General features: G+C 37.5%; 1 protein-coding gene across 3 annotated transcripts in view; it reads left to right on the top strand.

Annotated features, from left to right (window-relative positions):
* Positions 1 to 1,504, top strand: part of BOLL (boule-like RNA-binding protein) — a 57,469-nt gene extending 55,965 nt beyond the window's left edge. For all 3 annotated transcript variants that reach the window (XM_010860917.1, XM_010860918.1, XM_010860915.1), the window contains one exon: positions 693 to 1,504. The gene's annotated coding sequence lies outside the window, so the exon portion shown is untranslated. The remainder of the gene's footprint in view (positions 1 to 692) is intronic.
* The last annotated feature ends 20,588 nt before the right edge of the window (positions 1,505 to 22,092 follow it).

Genomic DNA, 22,092 nt, shown 5'->3' with positions numbered 1-22,092 from the left:
GGTAGTACTGCTCTAAAGAAATTGGAATATGGAAACTTGAGCCTATCCACAATTCAGAAATATGTCATAGGACAGCTTGGTTCCCTAAATTAAGAAAAGACTTTTGCTCAAAGTGCCAAAAAAAAATGGTAGTAGGAACTAGGTTGTTTCTTTGGCCCAAATTGATATTAACACAAAAACATTCTCAGGATAACACAGATACACAGAATTACTCTGTGTTATATGACTTAGATATCTTAAGTGCCTGTTCTACCAGTGCTAACTTGAACAGTACTTTGGAGGTTTTAGACAACTTTCTAAATAGACTTCTGGCAACCTCTACTTCCTTTTTTAAAAATATGTTTTTAAAACTACCTAATAATATTTTCAAAATAGAAGGAATGTAATTCATTTGTTTCTCTGTTGACCTCTTTCTCATTTCATATATGAAACATTTATACTATTAATATAATGCTAGACTAAAGATTGTGTGAAGTAGATTGTAAGCTCTCAGAGAGCAGGAAGCAGGCCTTTCCTGAGTTCTGACCCCTCCTAATCTCTACTTAAACACTATTGTATAATTAGTACCACATGTTCTGTGAGTATTTATTAAATGTTCATGGATGTTCTACACGTATCTGTTCTAACTTATCTTTTTTTTTTTTCCTCATTCAGGGTTTCTGATCTATATTCTCCTTCTCTTTACTTAACAGACAGTGTGGAGCATTCATTATTAAGACAATTTGGGCAGCTCTAGTCCAGCTCAACTGATTTCTTATCCAGTGATCCTTGTGTAGCCGAGATCCAGCTTCAATGAACCGGCTAGAAGCTGCCCATTGTGAAACTTAGGGTTAGTTAATACCTCACCATACTTATTTATTCCACTATAAGCTCTCTAAATTTGATGAAATTTGCTTTTTCAGCTGTTCTACAAAATTATTTAGGTAAATGTGGCATGTTGATTTTTTAATGTGTTTATCTAACTGTAGTGACATTTTCTACAACGTGTTTTATCCATTCCATAAATAATAACCACATTGGGAATAGTGAGGTGTCTTTCATTTTCTCTGCTTTGTGTTATTTCTTTTCCTCTCAATCTTTTAGAAGTTTATGTTTCATGTTCTTTGGTATTTATTTTAATATTTAGGATAAGAGTCATTTCTAATTCTAATGCCTTTTATCATATAGTTAATCTTAATGAATCAGTTCTACTGCTTGGCAATTTTGTCATTTTTGTCTAATTTCTTGTTACTACTGCTCTTTAATTTTGCTTCTACCATGGTTTTCAGAATTTTAATAGTATTTATATGCATTTTTAAAAACATTTCCAAACGTTAGAAATACCATCAACATGATCAGTATTTTTGCCTTTTCATGTGATTAATTTGACTATATTAAATTTTTTCTCCTAACATTTGAGATAATGCTCCAGTATCCCTATAACATAAGCCATTTGGTACCAAACTTTATATAATATGGATCACTTAGTAGAATTGTTCTGATTAAAAGAAGGGCTTACCTCTGACATCTTATTACATTGATATTCTTCTATATTTTGGTGCTCTTTTAATGCTTTAATCTTTTGACCTCTTCTTACATTTTACCAATATTTTCAATTATATATGTGTTCTTAAAAGGACAATTATTTCCATAAAAAGCAAATCTATTTCCTACTCCAAAGAAAAACATTAAATTATAATTATAAAGCCAATTCTTATTATATAATTGGAAAATAAGTGAGGAGAAAAAGCTGTTATTCAAAAGTTATAGAATAAATCGTGCTTTTATTTTTATTTTTTTTTATTTTTAGTATGAAAAAAATTTATTTTTAGTATGAAGACAACCACCTTCAATCCATTTGTAATTCTTTCCCTGACCTCCTAATTTTAGACAAGAAGGTAAAGCCATAAATATTGGCATTACCCAAATAAATCTGTTTTCCTTTCTTATTCCATCTACAAATATATTCCGTGCTCAGCAGCAGAAATAATAAGACAAGGACCTTAAAGTTTCTCCTGGTGAGTCAAATAGGGAGTTTCTTTTGAAACCATAATTAATATGCTTGCCAGTCAAATGGTTTCATGAAGACAGCATGACCATATGAAATATATACTAGCATATGAGAATTCCATGTACATTAATTTCTGTCAGGTTTTAGAAATGTAAAAAGACTTAAGTCCCACAATGAAATTTCAAAGTTTTTCGTTCTGTAAGTAAAAAGTACTAACTACTGGTATTAGAGGTCTTCTTTTAATAGTACTGTCCTTGAGAACAAAAAAAGTTAATGTTTTGACTTTCAAAATGTTAAACATGATGCTAAACAAATCCTGGATTGTTAATAAAAATTAATGATGCATTATTGGATAAGGAATTTTTATAATTATGCATACCTAGATGTGTTTTTTCAGAGCAATGTAGGTTGTATGTATGCACACATGTATATACATAAAAAGCATATACACATACGTTTTCTATATATATACATGCATATAATTCACACATATAGATTTTCTTAGAATTTAGCTTCATTTTGAGAAGCTAATCAGAACTGTGGAAATTACTGAAACCTAAATATATGGAGGGTATCATCAACCTTCTTCATGGCCTAGCTTGGTAGCCCAAATGTGTTTCTGTAAAAACAGACAGATTGGAAGGATGAAACTTCTCCCTACATGTACTAAGGAAAGCTCATCTTATTTTTTTCCTTTCTGTAGGTTTTTTTTTTTGGTTGTGCTGTGCAGCTTGTGGGATCTTATTTCCCTGATCATGTGTCAAACCCAGGTCACAACAGTGAAAGCACCAAATCCTAATTCCCTGGCAGCATTGCCTATAGTATATCTTCTATAGATAAATTGTAAGTTTTTACTTACTTAGTACCCATTATGAAAGATCAGCCTTAAGACAGCTGCAATTCACTCTGTTTTAGAGTGAAACGGATAATACGTATATCAGTCCCTGTACCAGAATCACAAGGTAATAACTTTACAACCTATTTTCTGAAAATCTCTAATACAATCAGAGATAGAAAGATGGTAGCATGGCAAAAGGTAAAGCATCTTGGGAAATTAAGACTTGTAATTTCCTATCAACTGATTTCACAATAGCTTAGAAAAAGACATATGATTTAGTTTATAACATTGTTTTATAAATTTCTGCCAATAATGGCAGTACATTATTTTCAAACACATTTATAGATGATAACTCCCATATGTTAGGAGTGTTTCCTGGATTTATGCTATGTTTTACTATAGAATAATGAATTTGGGTCACACTAAAATTATATGTATTTTTCCCAGAAGTAGTGCTTCAATAATATTAAAATATAGAATCAAAGGACTAGAAAAAATTTTCAGAAAACATCCAGTTCAACTTTGATATCATGCCTCAACATGCCTTATTGTCATAAATAGTAAATTGCTCGACTGTGAACCTACACTTTGACTAAAATGTACTCTGAAATCCCTGTAGACTTCAAGGGGAAGGGGCCAAATTATACCCTAAGAATGGATGTAATATTCATAATTGGTACTGTTTCTTTCAACTGTATTCAGTGTTTTCATTCCTGTACATAAATTCCTAAAAATATACTTGGCTGTCAGCTTCTGTACTTGCAGGCTGAGTACTACTCTCTGGTTAACAGCTAAAGTTATTGCTTTCGTTGGACCTGCTATGTGTGTCTCTGTCTCTGCTTTTATGTATTGCATAAATTTGCTAATTACTTTCTGCATTCTCCTGCTTCCTCTCAGAAATCAAATGCCATTCAAGATCACTTGTTTTATTGTCATTATTTTCTCCTTTCCATGTGGCATAACTTCTTCAGTTCTCTATTATATATACTAGATTCATGGTTATCTTGATGTTACCTGCTTTCTGACCTGTCAGGATCAGCAAATATAACATAGAAGGTGTAGATTTCAAACTAGTGAAATAACAGATTGAGGATTTCCCATATTATCATTCTTTTTAGGCATAATGCTTAAAATAGTATCAATATAATGACAAGCCTGAATTTATCAAAGTAAAGATACACATTAAGTCATTAAGACATTCTACTTAGGCTGGTGACTGATAGCCATACTGACTTCTGGCTTAATTTTAAAATTTTCCATTTACTGGTTTGTCAGTTTTCCCCATTTGATATGTATTTTTTTAGTTAAAGAAGCTAATACTTGATTATTTACAAATATTTTAGCACATAATTTTCTGAAGGAAGCTAGTATGGTAACCTTAGTTTTGCATTCCTGTCAAAGTGTGTACCCGTGAGTAATGGTCATTCAGTATTTCTCTAAAAGTGATCTAGGTCATAAATATCTCAGTGCACTTTCCCCACTTTGAAAAGAAGGGGTATAAGAAGCTGCCTCTGTATATGTAGGGACTAAAGTCCTTCCTTCCCTCCCCTGCTAAGTCTTTTCCTCACTTCAGCCCTTTTACTTGTTGGTTTTTGTTCCTAAGCAGAAAAAACTGGGGGGACCTTCACACTCCTGAGATGTATGTACCTGTAACATTCCACTATGCTCTTAGGCTTAAAGAGAGGATTTCCAAAAAGATTTTTTTTATTAGACTCTTACTTTTTTCTGCGTTTATTTCTCTGTGGACTAGAGAGGGTGAAATACATATCTGAGAGTTTTTCTTTCCTAGGGAAAACGAACACTTTTCAGGAAATGGTAGGTTTTTTTGTTTTATTTTGTTAAATTTAAGGAAAGTAAAGTATAAAGGCTTCAAAGTAAATGTCTCAAAGTTTTTAGCATTTATTTTCCTCCCATTACTTAGTATCAAGTTTTATGACATTCTTACTAGATTTCTGTCTTTAATATGTTTTGGTGCTTTTTTCATTTTCCCTAAAATTACGAGTGAAAAATTCAAAATACAGTTAACCCTTAAACAACTTGGGTATTAAGGGCACTGACTGACACACACACTGACACACACACCCTACCTGCGTATAATGCATTAATCAGCCCTTCATCTGCAACATTTTTTATCCATGATTCTCCCCTGGTTCCTTACCTGTAAATTCAACCAATGGAGGATTTCCAACAGGATAATGTAACTTGAAAAAATTCAAGCAATATGGGGAACAATGTTTTGACTAAAGGAATCCAGCTCACATAATTAATTGATACTTCAGAGTATCATTCTTCATTTTCACAGCTGCTTTCCTTCTTCCATTTCTGAACCCATTAGTACTCTTGAAGCTTCATGTTTTTCACAGTGGTTCCTAATTATAACAGAGTGATCATTTTCTAGGTATGAAAAAAGAGAACTCAGATAGCTTTTGCTTGACCATGGAATGTTTTATCCTTTTCTTTCTTTTGCTTAATGTATTATAAATATTATAAAAGGAGACTTTAAAAGATGATGGTCAGGCACAGTTATCTTTGTATCTAATTAAAGATCAGATTAAATTAGAAAGGATGTTAGTTAATAGTCATCTTTTTGTAAATCTGTATCTTACTAGATTTCAAAAAGGTTATCTTGTTTCCTCAAAGAATCTCATAAGTATAACTCTAGATAATGAAATACAGACATTTTGGGTTACACTTTAACAGATTCGTACTTTTGAAGTTAAAACCATTTTAATCCATTGACCTGCTTCTTGAAAATTACTTTCTAACTCATCATCACCTTTGCTTAAATTTTGTGTACCCATTACAGAGAATTCAAGTTCCCTGATTTTCTTCAAAAACGGACTGTTAGGGAAAATATCCAAAATTAATTCTAAAGATCATTTCTTCATGTAAGTTGTCCTGTTGATCTACTTTATTTATTAAACATCTTTCAAACCAAACTTCTCGATACACTCTAGGTAGAAAGTATTAGTCGCTCAGCTGTGTCTGACTCTTTGTGACCCCATGGACCATAGTCCGCCAGGCTCCTCTATCCGTGGAATTCTCCAGGCAAGAATACTGGAGTGAGTTGCCATTCCCTTCTCCAGGGGATCTTCCCAACCCAGGGAGTGAACCAGGGTCTCCCACATTGGAGGTGGGTGCTTTACCATCTGAGCCACCAGGGAAGCCCTAGGTAAAGGTTGCCAACCATATAGTATGCACTAACATTTTAATCTCAGGTCATACAGTTTCAAAAGACTCTTATCTTTATTGATAATAAATATAGTTCTAATAAGACAAGCTTATCATTAGGGTCTGTCTGAGTAGGGTCATGTGAAAGAATGACTATATCTTTTCTGAGAGTTTTCTCAGATCTTTTCTCAGAGTTTCATCAGAGACTTGTCATGTTCCAAAATGAACATTAGCTTAATCTTCTCCGAAATGATTGTATGGGTTCAGAATTACGAGTCCTTGTTTTCTAGTACTTATTTCCTCTTGAATCTCAGCATCACCTTCGTTGATGAGCAGCAGACAGACAATTTGATTATCTTATAGAAATCAAAGCTATTTACCTATAGACGAGATCCTCTGATGTTTTATCAATCATATTAAGTTCTGTTTTCACTTCTCTCCTTCTGGTAGTCAGAAAGATCTTGATTTTGCTGACCTCTGCTCCTAGTTCTTATATGTGGGAATTATATATTTATTATTCAAATCAGGACACTTGAAAGTGGACACTAAAAGTAATTTATTATATAATTTTTGAAATATGTACTTCAGTTCAGTTACTCAGTTGTGTCCGACTCTTTGTGACCCCGTGAACGGCAGTATGCCAGGCCTCCCTGTCCATCACCAATTCCCAGAGTCCACCCAAACCCATGTCCATTGAGTCAGTGATACCATCCAACCATCTCATCCTCTGTCATCCCCTTCTCCTCCTGCCCTCAATCTTTCCCAGCATCAGGGTCTTTTCACATGAGTCAGCTCTTTGCATCAGGTGGCCCAACAAAGTAGATTATCCTATTAATAAACCTATAAAATAATTCTATTCAAAGACTTTTTCAGAAATAAAATTTTGATATTACAGAAGGCATAAACCTAGATTGTCTCAGGGAAATCGAAATGTAAGTGATCCTACTGATACATTTTAAAAAATGAATGCAATATTAGGATCAAAAAGTATAGTCTGAAAGACATTAAGCCATAAAAAATAGGTGTGAATTCCTCTTACTTTAACCCTTGAAGCTTTATGGTTTCTGCCTCAGCCATTGATACAGCTGTATAAGTAAACTGAATTTTGTTCAGGTAGAATAAGCCTGTTTCCCTGTGTTATAAACATGAAATTGCAGAATCTCATAACTGAGGGACTGTAGGGTTGGAGAAGGCAATGACATCCCACTCCAGTACTCTTGCCTGGAAAATCCCATGGACAGAGGAGCCTGGTAGGCTGCAGTCCATGGGGTCGCTAGGAGTCAGACATGACTGAGCGACTTCACTTTCACTTTTCACTTTCATGCATTGGAGAAGGAAATGGCAACCTACTCCAGTGTTCTTGCCAGGAGAATCCCAGCGACAGGGAAGCCTGGTGGGCTGCCGTCTATGGGGTCGCACAGAGTCGGACACGACTGAAGCGACTTAGCAGCATAGGGTCTACAACTGTGGAATAGTCTTTTGATATTAGTCTTAAAATGTAGTAACTTAACCCAGGTAACTCACTTTGCTATATAATTTCTAGGTAGTTCTAAAGAAGAGCTTTCGTTTAGTCATTGAAGATTGTTTCAAGTCTATGATAACATTCCTTGGGAATTCCCTCATGGCTCAGATGATAAAGAATCTGCCTGCAATGCAGGAGACTCAGGTTTGAGCCCTCGTTCGGAAAGATCCCCTTCAGAAGGAAATGGCAATTCACTCCAGTATTCTTGCCTAAAGAATCCCATGGACAAAGGAGTCTGGTGGACTGCAGTCCATGGGATCTCAAAGAGTCAGACACAACTGAGCGAATAAAAACTGCATTAACTTTGTTGATGGATGATAATCTGCTATAAAATGATGCTTAAAATATGTTTTTGCTTACTATATTTTTCTAAGACAAAATAACACCTTATTTATATAGCACTTTAAAATTTATGAGTACTTCACATGCATTAACTCATTTTATCCACTCAATATTTTTGTGGCATAGGCAACTTTCTTTAAGAGAAGTGAAGCTTAGAAAGGTAAAAAGAGTTGCCAAAGATGACATTACTATTAAGTGATAGAAACTCGAACTTCTGATTACTAATAAATAGTCACCTGTAAGGAGGCAAGTGGGAAGTGGTTGTGTGGGGAAATGGGAGGGGAGTATCCTTAGAGAACACATTACTTTGCAGAAATAGTGGTTGTCTTATTCAAGAGTTTATAGAACATCAGTTGTCGAATCACTAAAATTAAATCTTAGATACAAATAAAATGTCTATTCTAATCCCTTAAGCACCTGGGAGTTGGAATCAAAAAATATTTCAATACTGAAGTAAACTTATATCTCTTAAGGTAGCCAGATGCCTCATCATCTAGTTAGTGACATCCATGAATGGATGGAGACTCCCATTGTCCCTACCTATTATCCAGCAAAAGCACAGCCAAGGGAACAGGTATGACAGAATCAGCAGGGAAAGAAGACCCTATTGAGCTTGACTCTAGTCTGGCATGGTGAAGAGACCTGAGACATGTAGAATAAGTGGGAGGCCCTCTGAGGCCCCTCGCCCTCCTTTCTCCCCCACCCCTGTCCCCATGAGGGAACAGGGGTGGGGCCCACTGGCCTTACAGGCCTCTGGTAAAATACTACTACTATAATGGGGATTTTTGCCACTGACTGGGGTTGGGGAGGGAAGAGGGGAAGCTCCAAAGGGCTCTGGATTCTGGCTCTGGATTGTGTTGTTAAAAACAACAGAAGTAAAAATGAAAAACTCTGATAAACTTGAAACTGTTTAATCATGCTTTTGTCAAGTAACCTAAGTCTGAAGAGTTCCCCAACCAAAACAGGGGTAATAGAATCATCTTAGAATTTAATTTTTAGATTGTTAATCAAAATTTGTCCTAAAAAGTGTTGTGCTGACCAAGTGGGCTTTATTCCTGGGATGCAAGGATTCTTCAGTATTCACAAATCAATCAGTGTGATACACCATATTAACAAATTGAAAGATTAAAACAATATGATTATCTCAATAGATGCAGAGAAAGCTGTTGACAGAATTCAATACCCATTAATGATTTAAAAAAAAAAACAAACTCCAGAAAGCAGGCATAGAAGGAACATCCCTCAACATAATAAAAGCCATATATGACAAGCCTACAGCAAACATTATCCTCAATGGCAAAAAAAAAAAAAAAATCCTCTAAAATCAGGAACAAGGGTGCCCATTGTCACCAGTACTATTCAACATAGTTTTGGAAGTCCTAGCCACAGCAATCAGAGAAGACAAAAGAAATAAAAGGAATCCAGATTGGAAAAGAAGAAGTAAAACTCTGCAGATGACATGATCCTCTACATAGAAAATCCTAAAGATACCACCAGAAAATTATTGGAGGTAATCAATGAATATAGTGAATTTTCAGGATATAAAATACACAGGATCCTATGTATAAAATACATAGGATACACAGAAATCCCTTGCATTCCTATATACTGACAATGAAAGAAACAAGGAAACAATTCTATTCACCATTGCAATAAAAAGAGTAAAATACTTAGGAATAAATTTACCCAAAGAAACAGAAGGCCTATATATAGAAAACTATAAAACACTGATGAAAGAAATCAAAGATAACACAAATAGATGGAGAAGTATACCATGTTTGTGGATTGGAAGAATCAATATAGTGAAAATGAGTATATTGCCCAAAGCAATCTATAGATTCAATGCAATCCCTATCAAGCTACCCATGGTATTTTTCACAGAACTAGAACAATTTCACAATTTGTATGGAAACACCAAAAAACTTGCAATATCCAAAGCAATCTTGAGAAAGAAAAATGAAACTAGAGGAAACAACCTTCCTGACTTCAAACTATATTCCAAAGCTGCAGTCATCAAGACAATTTGGTAGTGGCACAAAGACAGAAATATAGGTCAATGGAACAAAATAGAAAGCCCAGAAATAAAGCATCTATGAACACCTTTGACAAAGGAAGCAAAAATATACAATGGAGAGAAGACAGTCTTTTTAACAAGTAGGAACTTCCCTGGTGGCACAGGTGGTAAAGAATCTGCCTGCAATGCAGTAGACCTGGGTTTGATCCCTGGATTGGGAAGATCCCCCAGAGAAGGGAAAGGCTACCCACTCCAGTGGAGTATACAGAATACTCCAGTAAACAGAATACACTCCAGTATTCTGGCCTGGAGAATTCCATGGACTGTATAGTCCATGGGGTTGCAAAGAATCAGACATGACTGAGTGACTTTCACTTTCACTAGTGCTGGGGAAACTGGTCAACCATGTATAAAAGAATGAAACTAGAACATGTTCTAACACCATATGCAAAAATAAACTCAAAATGGATTAAAGATCTAAGTGTAAGACCAGAGACTTTAAAACTCTTAGAGGAAAACCTAGGCAGAACACTCTCTGATATAAATCACAGCAAGATCCTCCATGACCCACCTCCAGAGTAATGGAAATAAAAACAAATGGGACCTGACTAAATGTAAAAGCTTTTACACAAGGAAGGAAACAATAAGCAGATGAAAGGCAGCCTTCAGAATACAAGAAAATAAAAGCAAATGAAACAACTTACAATCTTCAAAATACACAAGCAGCTCATGCAGCTCAATAACAGAAAAACAAACAACCCAATCAAAACATGGGCCAAAGAACTAAACAGACATTTCTCCAAAGAAGACATACAGATAGCTAATAAACACAAGAAAAGAAAATCACTCATTATTAGAAAAATGGGAATCAAAACCACAGTGAGGTATCATCTCACACCGGTCAGAATGGCCACCATCAGAAAGCTACAAACAGTAAATGCTGGAGAGGGTGTGGAGAAAAGGGAACACTCTTACACTGTTGGTGGAAATGAAAACTGGTACAGCCATTATGGAGAACAGTGTGGAGATTCCTTTTAAAACTGGAAATAGAACTGCCATACAACCCAGCAATCCCACTGCTGGGCATACACACCAGGGAAACCAGAATTGAAAGAGACACATGTATTCCAGTGTTCATTGCTAGGACATGGAAGCAATGTAGATGTCCATTGGCAGATGAATGGATAAGGGAGTTGTGGTACATATACACAATGGAATACTTAGCTATAAAAAGGAACACATTTGAGTCAGTTCTAATGAGGTGGATGAAATGAGCCTATTATACAGCATGAAGTCAGAAAGAGAAACATTCTCAGTATTTCTCTTTCTATGGAATTTAGAAAGACAATAACAACAATCTTACATGCAAGGCACCAGAAGAGACAGATATAAAGAACAGACTTTTGGCTCTGGGAGCAAGTGAGGGTGGGGTGATTTGAGAGAATAGCATTGAAACATGTATATTACCATATGCAAAATAGATGACCAGTGCAAGTTCCATGCATGAAGAAGAGCACTCAAAGCCGGTGCTCTGGGACAACACAGAGGGATGGGATGGGGAGGAAGGTGGGACGGGGGTTCAGGATGGTGGGCAACACATGTGCACCTGTGGCTGATTCATGTCAATGTATGGGAAAAACCATCACAGTATTGTAATTATCCTCCAATTAAAATTACTTTTTTAAAAACTGCAGTTCAGCACACTGGGAAATATAAGGAACTCAAGGTGAGAGAAGGGCCTTTTAAATTATCCCAGAAAAACTTTAATCACTGGGGTAGCAAAAGATACTTATAGGCAGTGCCATCTACTTTATATTTTGAGAACATGACACATTTCTACATGTTTTTGAAAACATAAAGGCTACCAGTAAAATAAATGTTCGGTTGCTTTTCTTCTTCCTTTCCATTCTTGGTGATAACTGCAATGCACAGCCATCCAAGGTGGATGGGTCATGGTGGAGAGTTCTGACAAAACATGGTCCACTGAATTAGTGAATGGCAAACCATTTCAGTATTCTTGCCTTGAGAACCCCCTGAACAGTATGAAAAGACAAAAATATATGACACTGGAAAATGAGCCCCAGGTCAGTAAGTGTCCAATATGCTACTGCAGAAGAATGGAGAGAGAGCTCCAGAAAGTGAAGAGGCTGGACCAAAGTGGAAATAATGCCCAGCTGTAGATGGGTCTGGTGGTGAAAGTAAAGTCCAATGCTGTATAGAACAGTATTGCATAGGAACCTGGAATGTTAGGTGCATGAATCAAGGTAAGTTGGACATAGTCAAGCCAGAGATGGTAAAAGTGAACATCAACATTTTAGTAATCACTGAACTAAAATGGATGGGAATAGCCAAATTTAATTCAGATGACCACTAGATTACTACTGTGGGCAAGAATCCCATAAAAGAAATGGAGTAGCCCTCATAGTGAACAAAAGAGTACAAAATGCAGTACTGGGATGCAGTCTCAAAAAATGACGAAATGATCTCGATTCATTTCCAAGGCAAACCATTCAGCACAGTAATCCAAGTCTATGCCCCAACCACTAACACCAAAGAAGCTGAAACAGTTCATATTTGAAGACCTCCAAGATCTAGAATTAATAGCCAAAAAAAGAAGAGATGGCCTTTTCATCACAGGGGCTTGGAATGCAAACTAAGGAGTCAAGAGATACATAACGTAACAGGCAAGTTTGGCCTTGGAGTACAAAATGAAGCAGGGCAAAGGCTAACAGAGTTTTGACGAGAGAATGCACAGGTCATAACAAACACCCTTTTCCAACAACACAAGGGATGGACATCATCAAATAGTCAATACCGAAATCAGATTGATTATATTCTTTGCAGCCAAAGATGGAGAAGCTCTGTACAGTCAGCAAAGAAAAGACATGGAGCTGACTATGGCTCAAATCATCAGCTCCTTATCGCAAAATCCAGGCTTAAATTGAAGAAAGTAGGGAAAACCACTAGGCCATCAGGTATAATCTAAATCAAATCCCTTATGACTTTAAGTGGAAGTGACAAATAGATTCAAGGGATTAGATCTCACAGAGTGCCTGAAGAACTATGGACACAGGTTCCTAACATTGTACAGGAGATGGTGACCAAAACCCTACCAAAGAGAAAGAAATGCAACAAGGCAAAATGGTTGTCTGAGAAGGGCTTACAAATAGCTGAGAAAAGAAGAGAAGCCAAGGAGAAAGGGAAAGATATACCAATCTAAATGCAGAGTTCCAAAAAAACAGCAAGGAGAGGTGAGAAAGCCTTATTAAGTGAACACAAAGAAATAGTACTCTCGCCTGGGAAGTCGCATGGACGGAGGAGCCTGGTAGGCTGCAGTCCATGGGGTCGTGAAGAGTCAGACACGACTAAGGCGACTTAGGAGCAGCAGCAAAGAAATAGAGGAAAACAATAGAATGGGAAAGACTAGAGAGCTCTTCAAGAAAATTAGAGATACCAAGGGAAGGTTTCATACAAGAATGGGCACAATAAAGGACTGAAATATTAAGGACCTAACAGAAGCAGAAGATGTTAAGAAGAGGTGGCAAGAATACACAGAAGAACTGTTCAAAAAAGGTCTTCATGACCTGGATGACCACAAAGGTGTGGTTACCTAGAGCCAGACATCTTGGAGTGTGAAGTCAAGTAGGTCATAGGAAGCATCACTACAAACAAAGCTAGTGGAGGTGTTGAAATTCTAGCTGAGGCACTTCAAATCCTAAAGGATGATGCTGTTAAAGTACTGCACTCAATATGCCAACAAATTCGAAAAACTCAGCAGTGACCGCAGTACTGGAAAAGGTCAGTTTTCATTCCAGTCCCAAAGAAGGGCAATACCAAAGAATGTTCAAACTGCCATACAGTTGTGCTCGTTTTGCATGCTGGTAAGGCTCAAAATCCTTCAAGCTAGGTTTCAGCATCAGTATGTGAACTGAGAACTTTCAGGTGTACAAGCTGTGTTTAGAAAAGGCAGAGGAACCAGAAACCAAATTGCTAACATTTGTTGGATCATGAAGAAAGCAAGGAGGTTTCAGGAAAATCTACTTCTGCCTCACTGATTATGCTAAAGCCTTTGTGTGGATCACAACAAACTGGAAAATTCTTAAAAAGATGGGAATACCAAACCACCTTACCTGCCCTGAGAAACATGTATGCAGGTCAACAATCAACAGAAGGGAGTGCATTAAGGCTGTACATATTGTTACCTTGCTTATTTAACTTATATGCAGAGCACATGTGAAATGCTAAGCTGAGTGAATCACAACCTGGAATCAAGATAACTGAGAAATATCAACAACTTCAGACATGCAGATGATACCACTCTAATAGCAGAAATTGAAGAGGCGCTAAAGAGCCTCTTGATGAGGCTGAAAGAAGAGAGTGAAAAAGCTTGCTTAGAGGCTTCTGGTTCAAGATGGTAGAGTAGAAGGATGTGTGCTTATCTCCTTCTGTAAGAGCACCAAAATCGCAACTAGCTGTTGAACAGCTGGTTCAACAGGAGGATGCTGGAACCCACCAAAAAAAGATACCCCATGTCCAAAGACAAAGAAGAAGCCACAAGAAGGTAGGAGGGGTGCAATCACAATAAAATCAAATCCCATACCTGCTGAGTGGGTGACCCACAAACTGGAGAACAGTAATAGCAAAGAAGTTTTCGCACTGTTGTGAAGGTTCCGAAGGTTCTGTCGGGGCATGCTTGCCAAGCTGGATATCTGACAAAGGGACTGCGACTCCCCAGGGAATCTGACCTTGAAGGCCAATGGGATTTGATTATAGGACTTCCACAGGACTGGGGAAAACAAGGACTCCAGTCTTCAAGTGCACACACAAAATCTTGCATACACCAAGACCCAGAGGAAAGGAGCAGTGACCCCACAGGAGACTGAACCAAAACTACCTACAAGTGTTAGAGGGTCTCCTGTGGAGAAATGGGTCAGCAGGGGCTCACCTCAGCGATAAGGGCACTGGCAGCAGCAGTCAAGGAAGGGCTCCCTTGTCATAAGCCCTCTTTTATGTCGCCATTAACATGAGATGCGAGGGCTGGGTCGCCTCAAGCCAAACAACTACCAGTTCAGTACAGTTGCTCAGTCGTGTGGACTACAGCATGTCAGGCCCCCCTGTCCATCACCAACTCCCTTAGTTTACTCAAACTCCTGTCCATTGAATCTGTGATGCCATCCAACCGTCTCATCCTCTGTCATCCCCGTATGCTCCCACCTTCAATCTTTTCCAGCATCAGGGTCTTTCCAACTGAGTCAGCTCTTCGTATCAGGTGGCCAAAGTATTGGAGTTTCAGCTTCAACATCAGTCCTTCCAATGGATATTCAGGACTGATTTCCTTTAGGATGGACTGGTTGAATCTCTTTTCAATCCAAGGGACTCTTCAAGAGTCTTCTCCAACACCACAGTTCAAAAGCATCAATTCTTTGGCGCTTAGCTTTCTTTATAGTCCAACTGTCACATCCATACATGACTACTGGGAAAACCATAGCTTTGACTAGACAGACCTTTGTTGAGAAAGTAATGTCTCTGCTTTTTAATATGCTGTCTAGGTTGGTCATAATTTTTCCTTCAAGGAGCAAGCATCTTACTTTCATGGCTTCAGTCACCATCTGCAGTGATTTTGGAGCCCAAAAAAGTAAAGTCTGTCACTGTTTCCATGGTTTCCCCATCTGTTTGCCATGAAGTGATGGGACCAGATGCCATGATCTTAGTTTTCTGAATGTTGAGCTTTAAGCCAACTTTTTCACTCTCCTCTTTCACTTTCATCAAGAGGCTCTTTAGTTCTTCTTCACTTTCTGCCATAAAGGTGGTGTCATCTGCATATCTGAGGTTATTGATATTTCTCCCAGCAATCTTGATTCCAGCTTGTGCTTTATCCAGCCCAGCGTTTCTCATGATGTATTCTGCATTTAAGTTAAATAAGCAGGGTGACAATATACAGCCTTGACGTACTCCTTTTCCTATTTGGAACCAGTCTGTTGTTCCATGTCCAGTTCTAACTGTTGCTTCCTGGCCTGCATATGGATTTCTCAGGAGGCACATCAGGTGGTCTGGTAGTCCCATCTCTTGAAGAATTTTCCACAGTTTGTTGTGATCCACACAGTCAAAGGCTTTGGCATAGTCAATAAAGCAGAAGTAGATGTTTTTCTGCAACTCTCTTGCTTTTTTGATGACCCAACAGATGTTGGCAATTTGATTTCTAGTTCCTCTGCCTTTTCTAAATCCAACTTGAACATCTGGAAGTTCACAGTTCATGTACTGTTGAAGCCTGGCTTGGAGAATTTTGAGCATTTCTTTGCTAACGTGTGAGATGAGTGCAATTGTGTGGTAGTTTGAGCATTCTTTGGCATTGCCTGTCTTTGGGATTGGAATGAAAATTGACCTTTTCCAGTCCTGTGGCCACTGCTGAGTTTTCCAAGTTTGCTGGCATATTGAGTGCAGCACTTTCACAGCATCATCTTTTAGGATTTGAAATAGCTCAACTGGAATTCCATCACCTCCACTAGCTTTGTTTGTAAGGCCCACTTGACTTCACATTCCAGGATGTCTGTCTCTAGATGAGTGATCACACCATCGTGATTATCTGGGTCATGAAGATCTTTTTTTGTAGAGTTCTTCTGTGTATTCTTGCCACTCTTCTTAATATCTTCTACTTCTGTTAGGTCCATACCTTTTCTGTCCTTTATTGAGCCCAACTTTGCATGAAATGTTCCCTTGGTATCTCTAATTTCCTTGAAGAGATCTCTAATCTTTCCCATTCTATTGTTTTCCTCTATGTCTTTGCATTGATCACTGAGGAAAGCTTTCCTATCTCTCCTTGATAGTCTTTGGAACTCTGCATTCAAATATATATCTTTCCTTTTTTCCTCTGCCTTTCACTCCTTTTCACAGCTCTTTGTAAGGCCTCCTCAGACAACCATTTTGCCTTTTTGCATTTCTTTGTCTTGGGGATGGTCTTGATCCCTGCCTCCTGTACAATGTCATGAACCCCCATCCATAGTTCTTCAGGCACTCTGTCATTCAGATCTAATCCCCTTGAATATATTTATCACTTCCACTGTATAATTGTAAGGGATTTGATTTAGGTCATACCTGAATGGTCTAGTGGTTTTCCGTACTTTCTTCAGTTTCAGTCTGAATTTGGCAATAAGGAGTTCATGATCTGAGCCAGTCAGCTGTCTTGTTTTTGCTGACTGTATAGAGCTTCTCCATCTTTGGCTGCAAAGAATATAATCAATCTGATTTCAGAGATAGTAGATAATCAAGTAGCAGAGATAGTAGATAATCAGCTATCAGCAAATAATTAGATTAAAGCTTTACTGATCAAGGCCCTGCCCGCCAGAGCAAGACCCAGTTTTTCCCACCACCAATCCCCATCGGGAAGCTTACACAAGCCTCTCAGCCTCCTCCATCAGAGGGCAGACAGAAGAAGCACGAATAAGCACAGTCTCACAGTGGCTAAAACGAAAACCACCTTAAAGGAAGTTACCCACAATGAAAAAGCAGAATATCACAGAGGAAGAAAAAAACCCCAGAAAAACAACGAAGAAATGGAGATAAGCAACCTTCCAGAAAAAGAATTCAAAATAATGATAGGGAACATGATCTAGGATCTCAGGAAAACAATGAAGAAGATGAAGACCTACAAGAACTAAAGAACAAACAGAGCTGAATAATATACTAGAAGGAGTCAGTAGCAGAATAACTGAGGCAGAAGAATGGATAAATGACCTGGAAAACAGAATGGTGGAAATCACTGCTGCAGAACAGAATATAGAAAAAAGAATGAAAAGAAATGAAGATAGCACAAGAGACCTCTGTGACAGCATTAAATGCACCAACATTCACATTATTGGGGTCCCAGAAGGAGAAGAGAGAGAGAAGGGACAATGAGAAAATATTTGAATTGATAATAGCAGAAAACTTCCCCAACATGGGAAAGGAAATAGTCAACCAAGTCCAGGAAGCACAAAGTCCCAGTCAGTGTAAACCCAACGAGGAACACATCAAGACACATAATAATCAAACTGACAAAAATTAAAGGTAAAATATTAAAAGCAACAAGGCAAAAATGACAACACACAAGTGAACTCCCATCAGGCTATAGCTGATTTCTCAAAGAAACTACAAGCCAGAAGGGAATGGCATATCTATACATTTAAAGTGATGAAAGGGAAGAACCTATAACCAAGAATACTCTACCCAGCAAGACTCTCTTTCATATTTGATGGAGATCAAAAGCTTTCCAGGCAAGCAAAAGTTGGGAGAATTCAGCACCCACCAAGCCAGCTTTACAACAAATGCTAAAGGAACTTCTCCAGGGCAGGAAACACAAGAGAAGGAAAAGACCTACAGAAAATAAACCCAAAACAATTAATAATAATAGGATCATATATATTGATAATTACCTTAAATGTAAATGGATTTAATGCACTAACCAAAAGATATAGACAGGCTGGACAGATGAAAACATGTGCATGTATGCATTTCCACTTACCACATCAGTCTGCTTGACCCCCTCAAATTTTTTATGTAATTATTTTATATTGTTAGATTAATCATGTTCCCATGATTAACTAATTATCTAATTTTTTGTCTGGCTATTGTGAAAACTGATATTTTTTACGATTGTGATTATGTAACTATTACTCAGTACCATTGTAACATGATTGGTCAACAGAAAAGTAATAGAACTCTATATCACCAAAACTACCATGTAATAATAAAACCTGTAATCACTTTTTAAAATTCAGATGCATATCAGGATTATCCTGGAAATTTTTGGAAAATACAAATGCCCGGGTATTGCTTTTTCTTTTGCCAGGACCCCAGATATCTTTCTAATGAGCAACCATGTTTAAAAACAACTGGACTATATGATGATATTTTACTTTTATCTAGTTTCACTTTTTCTATTTCATATTCACTGCTCCCATTTCATTTAGTTTATATTTTCCAATTTCTCCATCTCTTTTTTTTTAATGTTCTTTCTCAAGCCTTTATCAAGCGTAGTAGAAAAGCTTTCATATACATATATATAAATAATGTTAATATATAAGAAAACTTACGTATTTTTGCCTAACTAAAAAATTTATGACATTTTGATTCCACTTGTTTGACTTACTATGAATAGAATGTAGGATTCCTAATTTTAAAAAATAGATGTGCAACAAGCAACAAAGGTTTACTCTATAGCACAGGGAACTGTAGTCACTATCTTGTAATAACCTATAATGAAAAGTAATTTCAAAAATAATATGTATGTATAACTGAATCACTTTGCTGTGCACCTGAAACATTGTACATCAACAATACTTCAATAAAATATATATATTAAGAAAAATAAAATTTTAAAAAAGAATAAGCTGGCTTAAACTCAACATTCAAAACACTAACATCATGGCATCTGATCCCATCACTTCATGGCAAATAAATGTGGGAAAAGTGGAAACAGTGCCAGATTTTATTTTCTTGGGCTCCAAAATCACTGCAGATTGTGACTGCAACCATGAAATTAAAAGACGCTTGCTCCTTGGAAGAAAAACTATGACAAACCTGGACAACATAGTAAAAAGCAGAGACATTACTTTGCCAACAAAGGTCCGTCTAGTCAAGGTTATGATTTTTCCAGTGGTCATGTATGGATGTGAGAGTTGGACTATAAAGAAACCTGAGTGCTGAAGAATTGATGCTTTTGAATTGTGGTGTTGGAGAAGACTCTTGAGAGTCCCTTGGACTGCAAGGAGATCCAACCAGTCCATTCTAAAGGAGATCAGTTCTGGGTATTCATTGGAAGGACTGATGTTGAAGCTGAAACTCCAAAACTTTGGCCACCTCATGCAAAGAGTTGACTCATTGGAAAAGACTCTGATGCTGGGAGAGATTGGGGGCAGGAGGAGAAGGGGACGACAGAGGATGAGATGGCTGGATGGCATCACTGACTCAATGGACATGAGTTTGTGTGAACTCCAGGAGATAGGGAACCTTGGAGTGCTGCAGTTCATGGGGTCACAGAGTCAGTCACAACTTAGCAGCTGAACAAGGCAATTGCTAGTCTTTGCATAGACCCTCCATGTAGTGTTTGCTGTTGGGGATAAGAGCTATTCTAGTTATCTTTTTTTTTTTTTTTAATTGGAGGCTAATTACTTTACAGTATTGTGGTGGTTTTTGCCATACATTCACATGGATCAGCCATGGGTGTACATGTGTTTCTCATCCTGATCCTCCCTCCCCATTCCATCCCTCAGGGTCATCCCAGTGCACCAGACCTGAGCACCCTGCCTTATGCATCGAACCTGGACTGGTGATCTATTTCACATATGATAATATACATGTTTCAATGCTGTTCTTTCAAATAATCCCACCCTGGCCTTCTCCCACAGAGTCCAACAGTCTGTTCTTTACATCTGTGTCTCTTTTATTGTCTCGCATATAGGGTCATCATTACCATCTTTCTAAATGCCATATATATGCGTTAATGTACTGTATTAGTGTTTTTCTTTCTGACTCACTTCACTCTGTATAATAGGCTCCAGTTTCCTAGTTATCATTGTTTATATCCTAATGACAAGTACCAAACTCATGCTACTGTTGATACTGATGTTGTTTTTCAGTTGCTAAGTCATGTCCAACTCTTTGTGATTCCATGGACTCTAGCCCACCAGGCTCCTCTGTCCATGGGATTCTTTCTCCAGGCAAGACTGCTGGAGTGAGTTGCCATTTCCTTCTCCAGGGACCTTCTCCACTTTCCTTCCTTCCTCTGGACCAGAGGCTGAACCCACCACTCCTGCATTAGCATGCAAACCCTGTACCACTGAGCCACCAGGGAAGCCCAATTTTTATACTGATAGAATGTGTTATTTCAAGATAAATGGATCACTATCATAATTGCCTACTGAAGTCTCCTTAGCTCAAAAATTCTAACAGTGCCCACAGTTAAATACAGCTTAATATTACTGAAATCACAACACTTATTTTGATAACTATTAGGTTAGTACAAACATAATTGCAGTTTTGGACCATGAATTTTAAATCATTATAACTAGACTCAAACACATCTTTATTAATCAAAATAGGGACCATTAGAATCAACACATTTTTGCCAACAAGAAATAAGTTTGCTTATTTCTGTAGTGTAAAAATCTGTGCTTCAGGATTTGACAAACTTGGAAAGCATTTCTGCCTCCTGCTGGTTTTGGAAGCTGGTTTGGAAACAGCAAAACTCTTGCTGGTTTGGAAGCTGGTATCAGAAGTGCTTTTGATATCTCCAAAAAATTGTCGAGATGCTTGAAGAAGTCAGGTGACTAGTGGCAAGAGGTCAGGTGAATATAGTAGATAAGGCAAAACTTCATAGCCCAATTTGTTCAACTTTTTAAGCGTTAGTTGTGCAACATGTCTTCAGGCATTGTCATGGAGAAGAATTGCCCATTCTGTTGACCAATGCCAACTGCAGGCGTTGTGGTTTTTCAGTGCATCTCATCAATTTGTTGAGCGTACATCTCAGATGTAATGGTTTTGCCAGGATTCAGAAATCTGTACTGCAATATTGTAATTATCCTCCAATTAAAAAAAAAATTTAACTGTGACGGATTCATTTTGATATTTGGCAAAACTAATACAATTATGTAAAGTTTAAAAATAAAATTTAAAAAAAACTAAAAAAAGTAATAATAAAAAAAAAAAAAAAAATTTAAGAATTAAAAAAAAAGCTGTAGTGGATCAGACTGGCACCAAACAGTGACCGTGGCCTTTTTTTGGTGCAAGTTTAGTTTTGGGAAGTGCTGTAGAGCTTCTACTCAGTCCAACTATTAAGCTGGTCATCACAGGTTGCCATATAAAATCCACTTTCCATCACACGTTATAATCTGATTAAGAAATTGTTTGTTGTTGGTCGTGTAGAATAAGAGAAGATGACACTTTGATATGATGATTTTTTTATTTTTGGTCAGCTCATGAGACACCTACTTACGGAGTTTTTCACCTTTCTAGTTTGCTTCAAATGCCAAATGACTGTGGAATGATCAACAGTGAGTTCTTCAGCAACTTCTAGTGTAGTTGTTAAGAGGATCGGCTTGAATAATCCTCTCAGTTGGTCATTGCCAAATTCTGATGGCAGGCCACTATGCTCCTCATCTTCAAAGCTCTCATCTCCTTTGCAAAACTTCTTGAAACACCACTGCACTGTACATTTGTTAGCAATTCCAGGGACAAATGTG

The sequence above is a fragment of the Bison bison genome, unplaced genomic scaffold (assembly GCF_000754665.1).
Source record: "Bison bison bison isolate TAMUID 2011002044 unplaced genomic scaffold, Bison_UMD1.0 scf7180017864471, whole genome shotgun sequence".
Taxonomy (NCBI): Eukaryota; Metazoa; Chordata; class Mammalia; order Artiodactyla; family Bovidae; genus Bison; species Bison bison.
Note: the sequence above shows the minus strand (reverse complement) of the source record. Positions and strands in the feature narration are given on the sequence as shown.